Genomic DNA, 14612 nt, shown 5'->3' with positions numbered 1-14612 from the left:
TGATCTGTAATATTAATTAAGTGGTAGGCCTTGATAAATCATCTGACATTAGAAGATAAGGAGAGATTTATCAAGTTATTAGTCAGACAGACAAAACTGGGAAAAGATTAATTTTGTGAAAAATACGGCATGCTAATTTAGCAACCAGAATTTGAGGAGATAAATATATCCTTTGAAAGCACAAATATATCTTAGGAAAAAGAAGTGAACGTTTATGGTGCGGTAATGCATGAAAAGCAGTGGTTCTGTCATAGTCAAAGGCAGATTCTTTATTCTTATTTCTTTGACAGAATACAGTGTGTTACTGTATCTGAAGCCAAGTAACACAATAAAGCATTACAGTTAGCATGCAAGGTTATCACTAATTTACCAGACACAATATATTTGCTTTACACTGTTGACTAGTTGTGCCAGTACTTGCCTAAACTATAGGCCATGTGACCATTTTTCCCAAAATGTTATTTTCTTCATTATTTGTCCCCTAGATGGATGAAAATTTCTATGATGATCCAAGTGTTTACACTATCCTGTGCCTACTAATCAGTCTAATCTACATAAAATTCAGTCCACTGTTCATATTCCAATATGTGAATTATATCAGAATTTCTAGAAAAAGAATGCCATTTCATTTTCTTCTCCTTTCTCCATATATGCTGAAAAGGCAATGTGAATATGTCACTGTCACATGTCAAGTAAATATTTAACTCTAAAATCATGAATACAGTGATTTAGTCCAACAGAAAAACTAGGCAAATATACAGCAAATAAGAATTTAACTGCTGCCAAAAAACTATATCCATATATATTAACTACAAATACAATGCCTTATTCCTGAGTACTGTTGGAAAACCCTTTGTAGTTGGATTTCAGCTGCAGCTTATTATAGTCCAGTGTCACTTCATTCAGCTAAAATGTTGAACAACGTCTAGTCTGTCTTTCAGTCCCCAGGAAAATCTCAGCAATTAAGGAAATGGATCTGGGACTACATAGAAAGGACATTTTCTTCTGGTTTGCAGCTTCCCTCAACAACACAGAATGAAACACACCGTTATTACAGAAAGAGTTTAACGAGTCACGGAAGGGTCTTATTTATTAATAACACATACCCTATACCCATCATTTCTATCATTTTTCAATTTGGGGTCACACTCCATAGCGATAGTTTTTCCACCACCGCAAATGGCTATGCAATGATGATGAAGTATTAATCATTAGACATTCTTCTGTATTTGTGTGTAACGCTACACAGCTGCTGTATTCCACGCAAATTTCACTGACAGGTGAGATGCATCCACACCCACACTGGGCTTTCACTTTTAAAGACACAAGGATGCCCTCTGTGATACATACATTTAACTCTTCTCACTTCTGAAAGGAAACGCTACACCAAATAACTCTGGGAAGGACATAGTGAATCAAAACCTAGTGAAATAGAAATCCTAAAATATTTATATTGAATATAATGGAGCCAAACTTTCATTCCATTTATTTGTTTATATTCTATGCTTTATAAATAGACTTATGAGTTTCATAGACAAAATTCTTCACAAGAAGTTTCACAAGAAAACTTTTATCCTTAAAAAAAAATCCTTTTAACACAGTGTTGGAAATTGCTTCAGCTTTCTCAATGAGATGAACATAATTCTTTCAATGGTGGAAAATAACACATCTAGATTTCTCCGAAGAACTTGTTCACAGTACAACAGGAAAAAAATAATTAAAACATAATGATCGCTAGATATTGGAGTTGTACCACTAAAGCTTCTGCTCAAAGACTTGTTTCAGCAGCAATAGACAGTAAATGCCAGGTAAGTCAGAAGCTTAGTAAAGACAGCAATTTTGGAACTAAAAGTTGCTTAGACTTCACCACGATACTTAGTCTGAAGAATAATTCCATTTCAGTCAATGTACCAATCACTTGCTTGAATGCATATGCCTATCTATCCTGCCGAAACTGGTTTACTTATTGTTTTTCAATAAAGCATGAAGGAAAAAAGCTTTTAGTTCCCTTTGAAATCCTCCTCTGAGTTGGGTACCTTGTTCATAGTCAAATCAGCCAGTCAGAAAGAATTAGTAGTAATAGTAGTATCATCATCATCCTCCTCCAAATAAACTTTGACCACTTCAAAGTAAATATTTCAGTGCTTTGTGTTTTATGTATAAAAATACTTAGTTGAGTGAACGCTGTGGCCTTTTGCCCCTTTCATAATAACTCTCCAATTAATTCAGCAGACTTAAAAGACAATTCTATTTCTACATTCCCATGAAACTGTTACAGAGTCCCAGGAATACTGTGCTTTTCCCTTTCCTCTTTTCCAGGCTCAGTTCATTCTCTCTGGTCTCTCCAAAGATTTGCTCTCACTAAAAAAGCACTATTCAAAAACTTTTCAGCATATACATTTTATGTCCTTAACAAAGAACACAAAGAATTTATCTTTCTATACCTTACGGTTGTTAAGCATACTGCTGAACTATAAGCATAAAAGAGATATCCCAACTGAACATTTCCACAGACATTATATCCCCTAGAAAAAATGTTTTTAACAAAATACGTCTGTTTCTCCAAATTCCCCTGTAATTCAAGACTCAGCTAGGACTTCATTGCTAGAGACACTTCTTGCAGTAGGGATATCTATAGTACAATCAATCTCTCAAAATGAAGTTTGGGTACATCTGTATTGCATATTCAGTTAAGTATTTTTAAATCTCTATTTAAAACTGCTTTCCTGAAACCTTATAGACCCATTTTCTTTTCTCCTTTAATTAAGAACTAATCCTTAAAAGTAACCTTTGGACTTGTAACATTAAAGCAGATGTAATACAACGATACAGACACCTCTGTATTCATTTGCTTGCAGAGACAGATCTATGCACTGTAAATATGTATTATCAAATATCTACACAGATAAGCATTTATTTCACATCAGTAAAGGGAACACACACTTCAACATTCTTTTCTGATATTACTGTTGACGGCCAAATCACATATTTGCGTTACATACTTACTTAAACCAGAACAAAAAGGGAACTGCATTAAGGTCTGAAAAGTTATGCTTAGCTTATGATGGAATCTGACAGATGGGAAACACGATATTAAAAGCCACAAGGTGAGCAGACAAAGAAAAGAGACAGAATTTCAAAAGATTTTTTTTCAAGATAACACATCAAACATAATTTATTACAATGCGTTCACTGAGTCAATCAATCATTTACATCCAAGTTCAACAAGTGTATATGAATAACAAAAGACGACAGGTAACTGGAAAGAGGAGAAAATAACATTTTAATTATATTCTTTACTTTCTTCTCCCTCCAATTTTGTGTCTGCTTTCCTGTCATGTATCTTAACAAGGCTTTGACTCTTAGCCAATGTAATTTTTTTTTTTTTCTCATGCTTTGTTTACTTTGTCTTAAAGCAGGCATGTAGACTGCCTTTTAGGAACTTTGAGACATGGGTGTTTTACAGCAGCACAGATAACTTATTTTACGCTATACTACTGAACTAGTAATCCAAATATTAATTTATAACTTTGTAAAAGCAATCATCCTGGAAAATTTCAGTGGCTTCTGTTGTTCAAAGACCAATAATCTTCCACTTACACCTTCTCCATTCTTCTGGTGACATGGAAAAAAAGATCTTTACATGAGAAAAACTCATGTTCATAGACCACAATCCTCATTTGGTGCACACTAAGAAAGCTCTCTTAAAATCACTGATCCTATGCTGCTATTTCCCTAATGACTGATTCTGCTGTATTACATGTCTTCCCCTTTGCATGTTGCAATAAATATCTTGATGCTAATAAATCAACATTCAAGTTTGATTAATTTTTTGCAGTTACCCATTGCTCTTCTCATTTGTATATCTGTACTGAAGCTGCTTTCATGGACATGTGCATGGGGTGACCATCAGCTCTTACATCTTGAGTGGTTTTTGTCATTTAAAAAAACATGAAAACCAAAAACCTCTATCGCTACCAAGGAAACCCCACTCCATTTAGAAGAAAACCCCACTCTTCCAACTGAAGTCTAATTACATTTAGCCACAAAGCTTAATGAGAGTAGAAATAAGCTGTTACTAGTCTGCAGTCATCTCACTGCTGCCACAGACAGAGCACACATGTTTTATGTTACGTCCTCAGCACTGACCCAACTGGCTCAGGACACGGCACTCCGCCACAAAGAACCGTGCTGTTCTACTGGTTTTGAGACAAGCAACTGTGTTTCAAACTCCTGAAGGAATGAACCAGGCAGCAGGAACCACAGCCCTGCACAGAAGCAAGGAAGCTGCCACAATTCAAGGCAGTCCATTCCACAGGGCCCAGGGAGGAAGCCACAGCCTTACCAGGAGCTGTCAATGCACATCACCTTATGTCTGGGCACCTAAGAGCCTCCCGTCTAGCCTGCAGTTGAGAGCTCTGCAGGAGCTAAAACTCAGCTCAAGAGTGCCATATGCCCACAGGCCAGGCAGACAGACCCACCTGCAAGTACACACCAAAGCCACTGCCCGCAAAGGAACAAGATTTTACAAATTCATCCGTGATGTCCCTACATCTGCAGAGCAGCAAAGGTCATGAATGACTTTGGCCCACAAAAGCTAACTAAAAAGGCAAGACTAGTATCACATAGGCCAAAGCTTACAGTTAAAGAGTCAGCACCCTCTTTAGACAATGTCTGTGGTCATGTTATGAACACTGTTCTCTGGGTAAAAAGCGTTGTATTCCTGGTGATGCTGATTTCTTTTAATATGAACCTCCAGGAAGTGATCATGAATTCACCCTTCACAAAAGAAAAATCCTGGCACTGAAGCATCAGCAAACAGTATAATCCCAGCCACAAATACAATCTTGTCAAGATAAAATCAATTTTAGAACAGGTCTCATATTAGGTGATGTTTTAGGGCCTTCCAACCAGACACTTAAGCAGATATCCAACTCTACCAATAATCACATGCAGCTTGTGGGACTTGATAATTAAAGTTAGCTACTTGATCAAAGAGCACACAGCAAATCACACAGTCACCAGAAATGATGTGCTAGGAGGTGCTTAATGAACTAGAAACAATAAAAAAATCCATGCAATGATAAATACAAAGGTAATGTATTTCAAAACGCTATTTTGAACATGGATTCTCAAAGGGGAAGAAAGCTAGAAAGAGCAAAATAGACTTTAAAGTGCACAAATGTGTAGATATATTTTTAGTGTGAAAATGATGGCTGAAAACAACTCCTGTTTTAATAAAAAGTTTAGACTGCATTGAGAAACTGAGGCATCTTCAAAAATTCAAGGGATTTGCGTAGCAGAGAACTGTTAACTAAGTTCAATGAAATGCAACAACAAAAAGAACTGATCTACAAATGATTTTTTAATGAGTTATTTAGAGTTTATAAAAGACCAGAATGAATGCTTCTGTGCTTCCCACAGCATGGAGATCATCTCCTGAGTAAGATTCAATTAGTATTAACAATAGCAAAGATTGATGCAACTAACAAATGTAGGACTTGAAATTCCAAAAATATGTATTATTCAGCACACAGTTTCAGGATAAAGTAAATGTTAAATAGTCTTCTATCTCTTCTTAGTCTCCACTGGGGAAAAAACAAAACAAAACAAAACAAAACAAAACAACAAAAACAACAAAACCCAAATCTACACACACTCAAATGAAAATTAGCTGAAGGATCAGAAATAAAAATCCTCATGATAGAATCTATTAGACAGCACTGGCATGAAAGAGAAAAAAAATTCTTTTAAATAAGCTCCGGTTGAAGAAAGCAACATTTTAAAATGAAGAATAAATTACACTGTCTTGATTAAAATAAAATACTAATCAGCTTTTTCTGAAAGTATATAAAACCATACTACTTCAACCACTGCAAAATTCTTGTTTCAGCTTCATAACAACACAGGAACAGCTCTAAGGAATCCATCACTTTAAAAAAAAATCTGTTAAAGAGAGTATTTGGGGTAAAAAAAAAAGAACTCCAAAGTTAGTCTGTACACTGTGCAAGATCTTGGTGCATTTATACACAAACCTTAACCACACCATCCTATATTATTTTTCTATCGAACTTCTGACTCAGTTAGTTCATAGGTATTTAGTGAATATTTACTTTTAACTTATTCAGGAATACACAGCCCAACCACTCCACCAAATCTATTAGAGAGCCCCTACCAGCCTTTATGCACATCATCTGTCATACACATTGCACCTTCTGCCATCCTGTGTTCCTTTCAAAAGACACTTCCCTGAAACAAGGGTGATTCATCTGCCAGATTTCAAGTTTCCACTCCAAAGAATGAAGGCACTAAGTTTCTCAGGAGGAGAAAAAAAAAAAAAAAAAAAAAAAAATCATTTTAATAGCAACTTTGAAAACAAATCACTTTTTGGCAATTCCATGACATGGAAAATTCAGCCAAAACATTTAAAACTTTGGCAAAGTTATAAAAACTAAAATCAGACTCTGATAACAGACATATCAGACAACCTTAACTATAAATTACACTTCTACAATAATTTCCTCAAGTCTTCATCTTCTCTAGAGAAAGAATTTATATACACTGAAACCTTAAAGGCATTACACTATGTATTTTCACACAGCTTTACTAAGTCCGGGCAAATTTTAACTTATAAAAAGTTTCTTCTCCTACATTTTACACATTTCTTTTTAACACTAAAACACATTTTCTCATATTCTTCCTTAATTATAACCTTTTCGATCAAGAACCTATGCATTTAATATGAATTACAACTTATCTGGTTTTTAATTCTATGTAATGATGTCTGCTTGTATTTCATTGATTGTTTAGAAAATAGTACAGATCAAGTTTGCGGAGTGGCGCCTATTCATCCAAAGAAGTGCAAGCATACTTGCAAAACACAGAACAATTTGAGTTGCGAGAGGCGTGCCCAAAGAGAGGAGCTCCTAAGCTTACTGACAGAGCTCCCAGAGGGGGTGAGTAGGCTGAGGAGTATCAGGGGGTGTGAGAGAGATGGACTAGTGGAACTGCACCCTGCCTTCCCTGGGACAGGCCCAACAGGCAGACAGGGCACGTCATACGAGGATTCCCTATCCTTTCTCCACTTGGCTGAACACGGCGACTTAAGGGACAGGGGTCAATGGCAACAAGTTCTGCCCTGCACATCAGACACCTCGTTTCTGTGACCACCCCACCTACCCGGCTGCCCCTGCACAACGAGTACCAGGCTCTGCAAGTGGAAAAAAGCCGTGACAAGGATGATGGTTTCTCTGGCTTACAGGTGCCACCCAGGTTAAGTTGTCCTGTGCCCTTCACCAAAACTGCTTCCATAAAGAGAAAAAAACAGGTCATTGTCACAGGTGACTCCCTTCTGAAGCAAACAGAACACCCAATATGCAGACCTGATCCACTTTTTAGGGAAGTCTGCTGCCTCCCTGGGGCCCAGGTTAAAGATGTGAAGAGAAAGCTTCCTACCCTGGTACGGCCCTCAGATTATTACCCATTATTGATTTTTCAGGTAGGCAGCAATGATGTTGCAACAAGAAGTCCAAGGGCAATCAGGAGAGACTTCAGGGCCTTGGGAAGACTGGTTAAGGGATCAGGAGCACAAGTAGTGTTCTCCTCTATCTTCCAGTTACAGGGAAAAATGAGGGAAGAAACAGGAAGAGTCAGCAGATCAATACCTGGCTCCAAGCCCCGTCACAATTTTGGACTTTTTGATCGTGGGTCAGTTTACACACCACCAGGCCTGCTGGCAACACACAGGGTAACCCTGTCACAAAGGGGGAAAAGGATCTTTGCACGAGGGCTCACTGAAAGACCTTTAACTAGATTTGAAGGGGGAAAGGAATAAATCCAGGCTCGCTAGAGGTAAGCCTGGGGCGGCACACCAATGAGGTCCTTTGGTGTGCCATCTCAGTGGAGGTAGGGGATGGACATCCACACAGCAGCAAAGACAGAAAGCTATTGATGTGTTAGAAACCACAGAAGCACCTGAGAATGGTCACGTAGGAATGAGGGCTTCTCCCCCAAAAACGTTGCAGGATCAATAGCCCGACTGAAGAGCATCTACAGCACAGGCAACAAACAGGAGCAGCTGGAAGCCATTGTGTATCAGGAAAACTATGACATAGACACAGCTGCCATCATGGAAACACGGTGGGATGATTCGCCCCACTGGAGTGCTGCAATGGGTGGCTATAAACTCTTCGGAAGGGATGGGCACGGAAGGAGAGGCGCTGGGTTAGCCCTGTATGTTAGGGAGTGTTTTGACTGCCTAGAGCTTAATGATGGTGATGAAGGGGTTGAGTATTTATGGGTGAGAATCAAGGGGAAGGCCAACAAGACAGATACCATGGTGGGAGTCTGATATAGACCACCCAACCAGGATGAAGAGACAGATGAAATATTCTATAAGCAGCTGGGAGAGGTCTGACAATCGCTAGCCCTTGTTCTCATGGGCGACTTCAACTTACCAGGTGTCTGCTGGAAATACAATACAGCAGAGACGAAACAGTCTGGGAGGTTCCTGGAGTGTGTGGAAGATAACTTCCTGACACCACTGCTGAGGGACCCAACTAGGGGAAGGCGCCCTGCTGGACATGTTAGTGAACAGAGAAGGAATTGTGGGTGATGTGATGGCTGGAGGCTGTCTTGGGCACAGCAGTCACAAAATGATAGATTTTTTGATTCTTGGAGAAGTAAGGAGCAGGGTCAGCAGAACTGCTACCATGGACTTCCTGAGGGTGGAATTTGGCCTGATTAGGAGACTGACTGACAGAGTCCCTTGGGAGGCAGTCCAGGAAGGCTGGACATTCTTCAAGAAGGAAATCTTAAAGGCACAGGAGCAGGCTGTCCCCATGTGCCAAAAGACAAGCTGGTGGGGAAGAAGACCAGCCCAGCTAAACAGAGAGTTTTGGCTGGAACTCGGGGAAAAAAAGAGAGTTTATGACCCTTGGAAGAAGGGACAGGCAACTCAGGAGGATTACAAAGATGCTGTGAGGTTATACAGGCAGAAAATCAGATGGGCCAAAGCCCAGCTAGAATTAATCTGGCTACTGCTGTAAAAGACGATAAAAAATATTTCTAAAAATGCATTAGCAACAAAAGGAAGACTAAGGAGAATCTCCATCTGTTATTGGATGCAGGAAGAATCATAGCGACAAAGGATGAGGAAAAGGCTGAGGTACTCAATGCCTTCTTCACCTCAGGCTTTAATAGTAAGGCCAGTTTTCTCGGGGTACCCAGCCCCCTGAGCTGGAAGACAGGGACAGGGAGCAGAATGAAGCCCCCATAATGCAAGGGGAAATGTACTCCCCTTGTACTCGGAACTGGTGAGGCTGGACCTTGAATATTGTGTTCAGTTTGGGGCCTCTCACTACAAAAAAGACAATGAGATGCTGGAATGAGTCCAAAGAAGAGCAACAAAGCTGGTGAAGAGTCTAGAGACCAAGTCTGATGAGGAGCACCTGAGGGAAGTTATAAGGAGAGGCTGAGAGGTTGTTTAGCCTGGAGAAAACAAGGCTGAGGGGAGACCATATCTCCCTTTACAACTACCTGGGAGGAGATTGTATCAAGGTGGGTGTCAGTCTCTTCTCCCAAGTAACAAGCAATAGGACAAGAGGACAACAGTCTCAAGTTGACCAGGGAAGGTTTAGACTGGATATTTGGAAAAATTTCTTCACCAAAGGGGTTGTCAAGCATTGGAATAGGCTGCCCAGGGAATTGGTTGAGTCACCATCCCTGAAGGTATTTAAAAATCATGTAGACGTGACTATTAAGGACATGGTTTCGTGGTGGATTTGGCAGTGCTAAGTTAACAGTTGGACTTGATGATCTTAAAGGCCTTTTCCAACCTAAACGATTCTATTCTATTCTAAAACCGGTAGCTATATTTGACAGCTGAGAATGAAGAGAGCAAAACATACTAATAAAATCCAGACAAACAGATTTTGCTCGTATAAAAATTAATTACCTGTGAGGACAGGCATCAGAATAACTGTAGCAATTTTTCTTATTATTTGTAATAGGGTAGTATCCAATGTGGATGCTACATACACTTTGTGAAGGATTCTATGGTTTTATTTAAGCAGTAATAAGGATGATTTTCCATGGAAAGATGCCAGCATCCAAAAGCAGCCATATTAAGTCACTTTTCACTTTTGATCTTATCATTAGAAACAGTGCCATTTACAATGAAAATAATACATACACCTAGCTATTTACAGCACTCATCTTTTTGTCTTCACATTTATCAGCATGAATAATTGCACAGAAAAAAGAGTCTTAAGTGTGTTTGTCTCCTCCTGACAATGTCATTTTCATCTCATCTGTGGAGAACTGTCCCTCCACAGAAATAATAGTAATCTTAATAGCTTGTGCTGCAGCACTGCAAGCAGGTAGATTTTTAGATTTTTCGTTTGATACATAGGGAGGCACATACAGAAATGAGACATGTCTATTTGGCTGGGTGAGAAATGTGCAAATATTCCACCCCTATTATCACAGGTCAATATCCTCTCGTCATAACAGTACTACTTGAGCAGAACAACACTGACATTAGTTGTAACACTTCAAGATCTCTGGACACTGCCCATTAAGTACTTATGTGCTAGTGCACCACAGGGATCACACAAGAAACAACCCCACGCAATTGGATGAAATGTTTGAAATAGGTTGTTTTACAATGCACAAAGTTATATTTCTGTGCCTCTGCAGTGTTAATGAACACCCACCATTCGGTCACCCACAATGCTTTTTCGAGCACCTTAATGCTGTCCGCAATGCAGATGTGGTTTATCTACTGAGCTGTTAAACAGTACACAAGTCAGACTTGTCCAAAGTCAGAGACATGGTCCAAAGTTCTATTTGATCTGAGAAATAAATGAGTTCGTATTACCAACGAGTCTGGAGTCAAAAGATGGCACTTCTGCTTGATAATGCAGTTTGAATAATGACAAATTTGTAAATGATTCTCTGAAGAAAGAAGTTTTTCCTTAATTCATCTGCAAAAATATTTAAATAGTACCACAAAAAAAACCTAAAAAGTTATATTACAGAGTAAGCTTGAATGAAAATAACTTCACATATTTTATCAGAGAACTCTAGTACTATACATATTCATTCCAACGAAGGCAAAACATTTTTACAATTAACTGAACTCTGACTTTTAGAGTCTGAACAAGTTTTTTTCTAGCTTTCACTACAATATAATACATAACTAATGTATTATGTCCACTGGCCTAATCACACGTCACTACTCCATAAAGAGTTTGCAATTTAATTCATGAGCCAGAAATAATACTGTGCTGAATAATACAAACACAGAGAAACACAGACTGTCATGGGAGCAGAACTCCATTAGACCAAAAAGAAGTCATTAGTCCAAATTTGTTTCAGTCGTTCTTTACTTCACCTTTTTTATAATTTACAGAGAAATTTCAATCAGAGCTACCTGAGGTGACCAAACACCAAAAAGGTTTAGCAGTGTTAAAACCTTAGCTAGCATTCCATCAGCATACCCAAAAATGACATACATGTTAAGGTTTATTAGATTTCCAGAGGATCAACAGCACGTAGAAGTTGGTTTGCTAACTTGAAATTTTCCATGACATAAAATTGAAACCTCTTCCATCAAGTTACAGCCCTTTTCCTTGTTATCTACATAAATAAATAGTGTATAAGGTGTTGAAAGGCCCTATCCAAATTTGACCAATTTACAGAAGAACTTCTGAAGGCTTCCATGAGTTTAGAGGGAGGGGTGAGCTTTTGGAGTACACTAAAAGTACTTATTCTGCCATTAGTTGCTTAAATTGTTCCCATAACTACCCAGGTTACCCTTCTTTCCCTAATACTTAGCACAATCCCGAAATATGATCTGCTGGTAATAAACTACAACAAACATCTTGACTCCATTTCCAGAATTACACCCTTATTCAAAGGTCATCTAAATAATAAACTCATTAAAAGAAATGTCTCCCTTTGGCTTCAAACTCTCCCCTATCCACTTCAGATAGCCATTTTATTTTTGCTATGTATTAAAGGGGCTTTTTTTTTTTTTAACCTCCTTCATAGTCTTTCTCTAATTGATGACAGAGGTAACTCACCATAGGAAAATTAAGCTGCAACACATTCAGGCTTAGTTTCATTACCACAAGAACAATAGTAGCAAAGACAAAAAGGCACAGAATTTACTGACAGATAGCAAGCTAAAGAAGAAATTCCCTTGCAATATAGGCATGCACCCTTTTTACAGAGTAAAGGAAGCCACTAAATAAATCCAAGATCCAGTTGGAGTATGAACTACCAATGAATTCTGCATAACTAATCATTAGAAATCACAACACACATTCCACAGAGGCCAATATTAAATTGAGTTACTGTCATGTTAGTATGGTCTTCTTCTGGTCTATTCAATAAAATTCCGACTACTTAAGATGCCAAGGGATAATTTCTGTTCTTAGTTATATTGATGTTCTCAGTGGAAATTATCAAGAATAGTAGCCAAGAAAAGTGTTTAATGCACAGTATATATTTAAAGAAACGTTCACATTAATTCAGGTTTTATTATCTTTCCATATCAGAGCTATGCAGTGAAAAAGACATCTCCATACAGCACATACACAATTTTTTATCATGACAGCGATGAAGAATACAATGTTTTGCAAAGATGGTGCTTTATAAGCTTGTAAAAAAAGAACTGCTTATTCAAACCATACCCAAAAACAAGACAACTGTGTAATAGTCCTCCTAGCTGGCCTCCAAAATCACCAGCAGCAATGACCTCTTAAAAAGCAGATTTTCTCTCTGTATTCAGTCAGCTCACAGCTCTCAGTTAGCAAGCAGTGAAACAAGATACAGTCAAGACACCTGAACAGCATTTGAGATTGATATTTCTCACAGAGCTTACTACTCGGGGATTCTGTGCTGTCATATATATCCTACAGGCAGTATGTAATTGTCACCAGTTTCACCTATACTCAATAATTTGTAAAAGACATGTCATTAAAGCCCTGAATAGAGAGCACTAAAAGCACTTAAATAGATAGCCTTACACACAGTCGTCTTGGGAAAAAAGTGATGCAGAAACAAAAACTAATAGTTTCTAAACCTCACCATTATCTCAGTAAACTAACTGCCAAACTAAAGCACAAAGATGGAATACAGATAATAATTTATACCAATTTGGTAGGCTTTTCTAAGGTCACTTCAAATTTTTGAGAAGATTAAGAGTTTGCTATGGCACATACAAGCTAAAACATAATAATGAGAAGCAGAGAAGTGTCTGATGAACAATCATATAATACAAACAGTATTAACCACATTATCCTGTCTGTGGAATCTGGGAAAAAAAAAAATACACTCCAAAATTGCAGAAATGTTCAATGTGAAATACTTCTTGCAGACTTTCAATCCAAGAGAAACCAACTTATTACAGTATTTGTTGGAGCCTGGTTGTAATTAAATACAGGAAGGATATTAAAACTTCCAAGAGATTTTTTTTTTAAGCCACAACAGAAGAAAAGGCACAATTGCATAATTGGAACCAAATCCAAAACCCACTTCCTTCTTATTTACTAGCATCATCTAAAGGACACTATTTAGATGCTGAAAGGTCTGGAGCTGACAACTGTAAATCATCTAAAAGTCAAAAATTTCAAAGGAATTGTATGACATGGGTTAAAAGTTTATAGATGAGAGATATAGAAAGTTAGTGCTCACTGCAAAACCACATCCTAGCAGTCACCGTATCTCTCCTGTCAATAAAAACCTAGAATTCTATATTGTGGGGAAAGAAATCCTCTTTGGTAGCAATAAGCTGCTGTTATAAAGCTATAGGGCAAAAATGTATGATATACAGAATTTGAGAGAAAGAGGTCTTTTTAAGATAACCTAAAAAAATCATTTCTTCAGAGAACAGGATTTTACTTATCATTTGGTTCTACACAGACCAGTTAAATACTAAACAAATTTGCCAGTCAGTGGGATATTTATTTTAAAAGCTTCAGATCGTTTTCATTGGCAGTTGAATTCAGTTCAATGCTCTCTGTCACTACCATATCTGTGCAGGAAATTTGTATCAAAAGCATCCTCCAGCCCTCGCCCTCCCCGTAAAAAAACCCCATTAAAAAAATCCTCTTGCATTTATATAAGGCATACAGAAACGTGATAGCACAGACACTGGATACGTACATGCTAGGGGGCTTTTCCATAAAACACACAGAGCATTTTTCAGGGATTTCTAATTGCCTAAGTGCTTTAACCCCGCAGGTTTTTTCCCTTTCTGACATAGTCAGAGTCATCAACGCTGCTCCGTGAAGACATATGTATAGGCCAGCTTCATGATTCTCAGTTCAGATGAAGGGATGGACAAAAGTTTCAAGCATGCTGCTATATTAGCTCAGTGCATGAAATACTGACAAAAGCCAAAAGTTTCATTACAGGTCCCTGCTGTCGTAATGCTATTAATAGGAGGATGGTTCAGTAGTGCTTTTGTTTTACACACAGAAAAAAGATTCCTTTTTCTCTCACTGGAAAATACTACGCTCCAGTGAGACTCGCACTGAAGGAAAAGTTATCATGATGCATTTCTTTGACCTCTAGATCCCACCATTAATCAACTGCAACAAGAA

General features: G+C 38.2%; 1 protein-coding gene across 1 annotated transcript in view; it reads right to left on the bottom strand.

The window, feature by feature from the left end:
* SUGCT (succinyl-CoA:glutarate-CoA transferase) overlaps positions 1 to 14612 on the bottom strand; it is a 330401-nt gene that overhangs the window by 266550 nt on the left and 49239 nt on the right. The window lies entirely within an intron of this gene.

Source organism: Athene cunicularia (assembly GCF_003259725.1).
Source record: "Athene cunicularia isolate RWA chromosome 2 unlocalized genomic scaffold, athCun1 chr2_part2, whole genome shotgun sequence".
Taxonomy (NCBI): Eukaryota; Metazoa; Chordata; class Aves; order Strigiformes; family Strigidae; genus Athene; species Athene cunicularia.
This window is presented reverse-complemented; position numbering and strand designations above follow the sequence as displayed.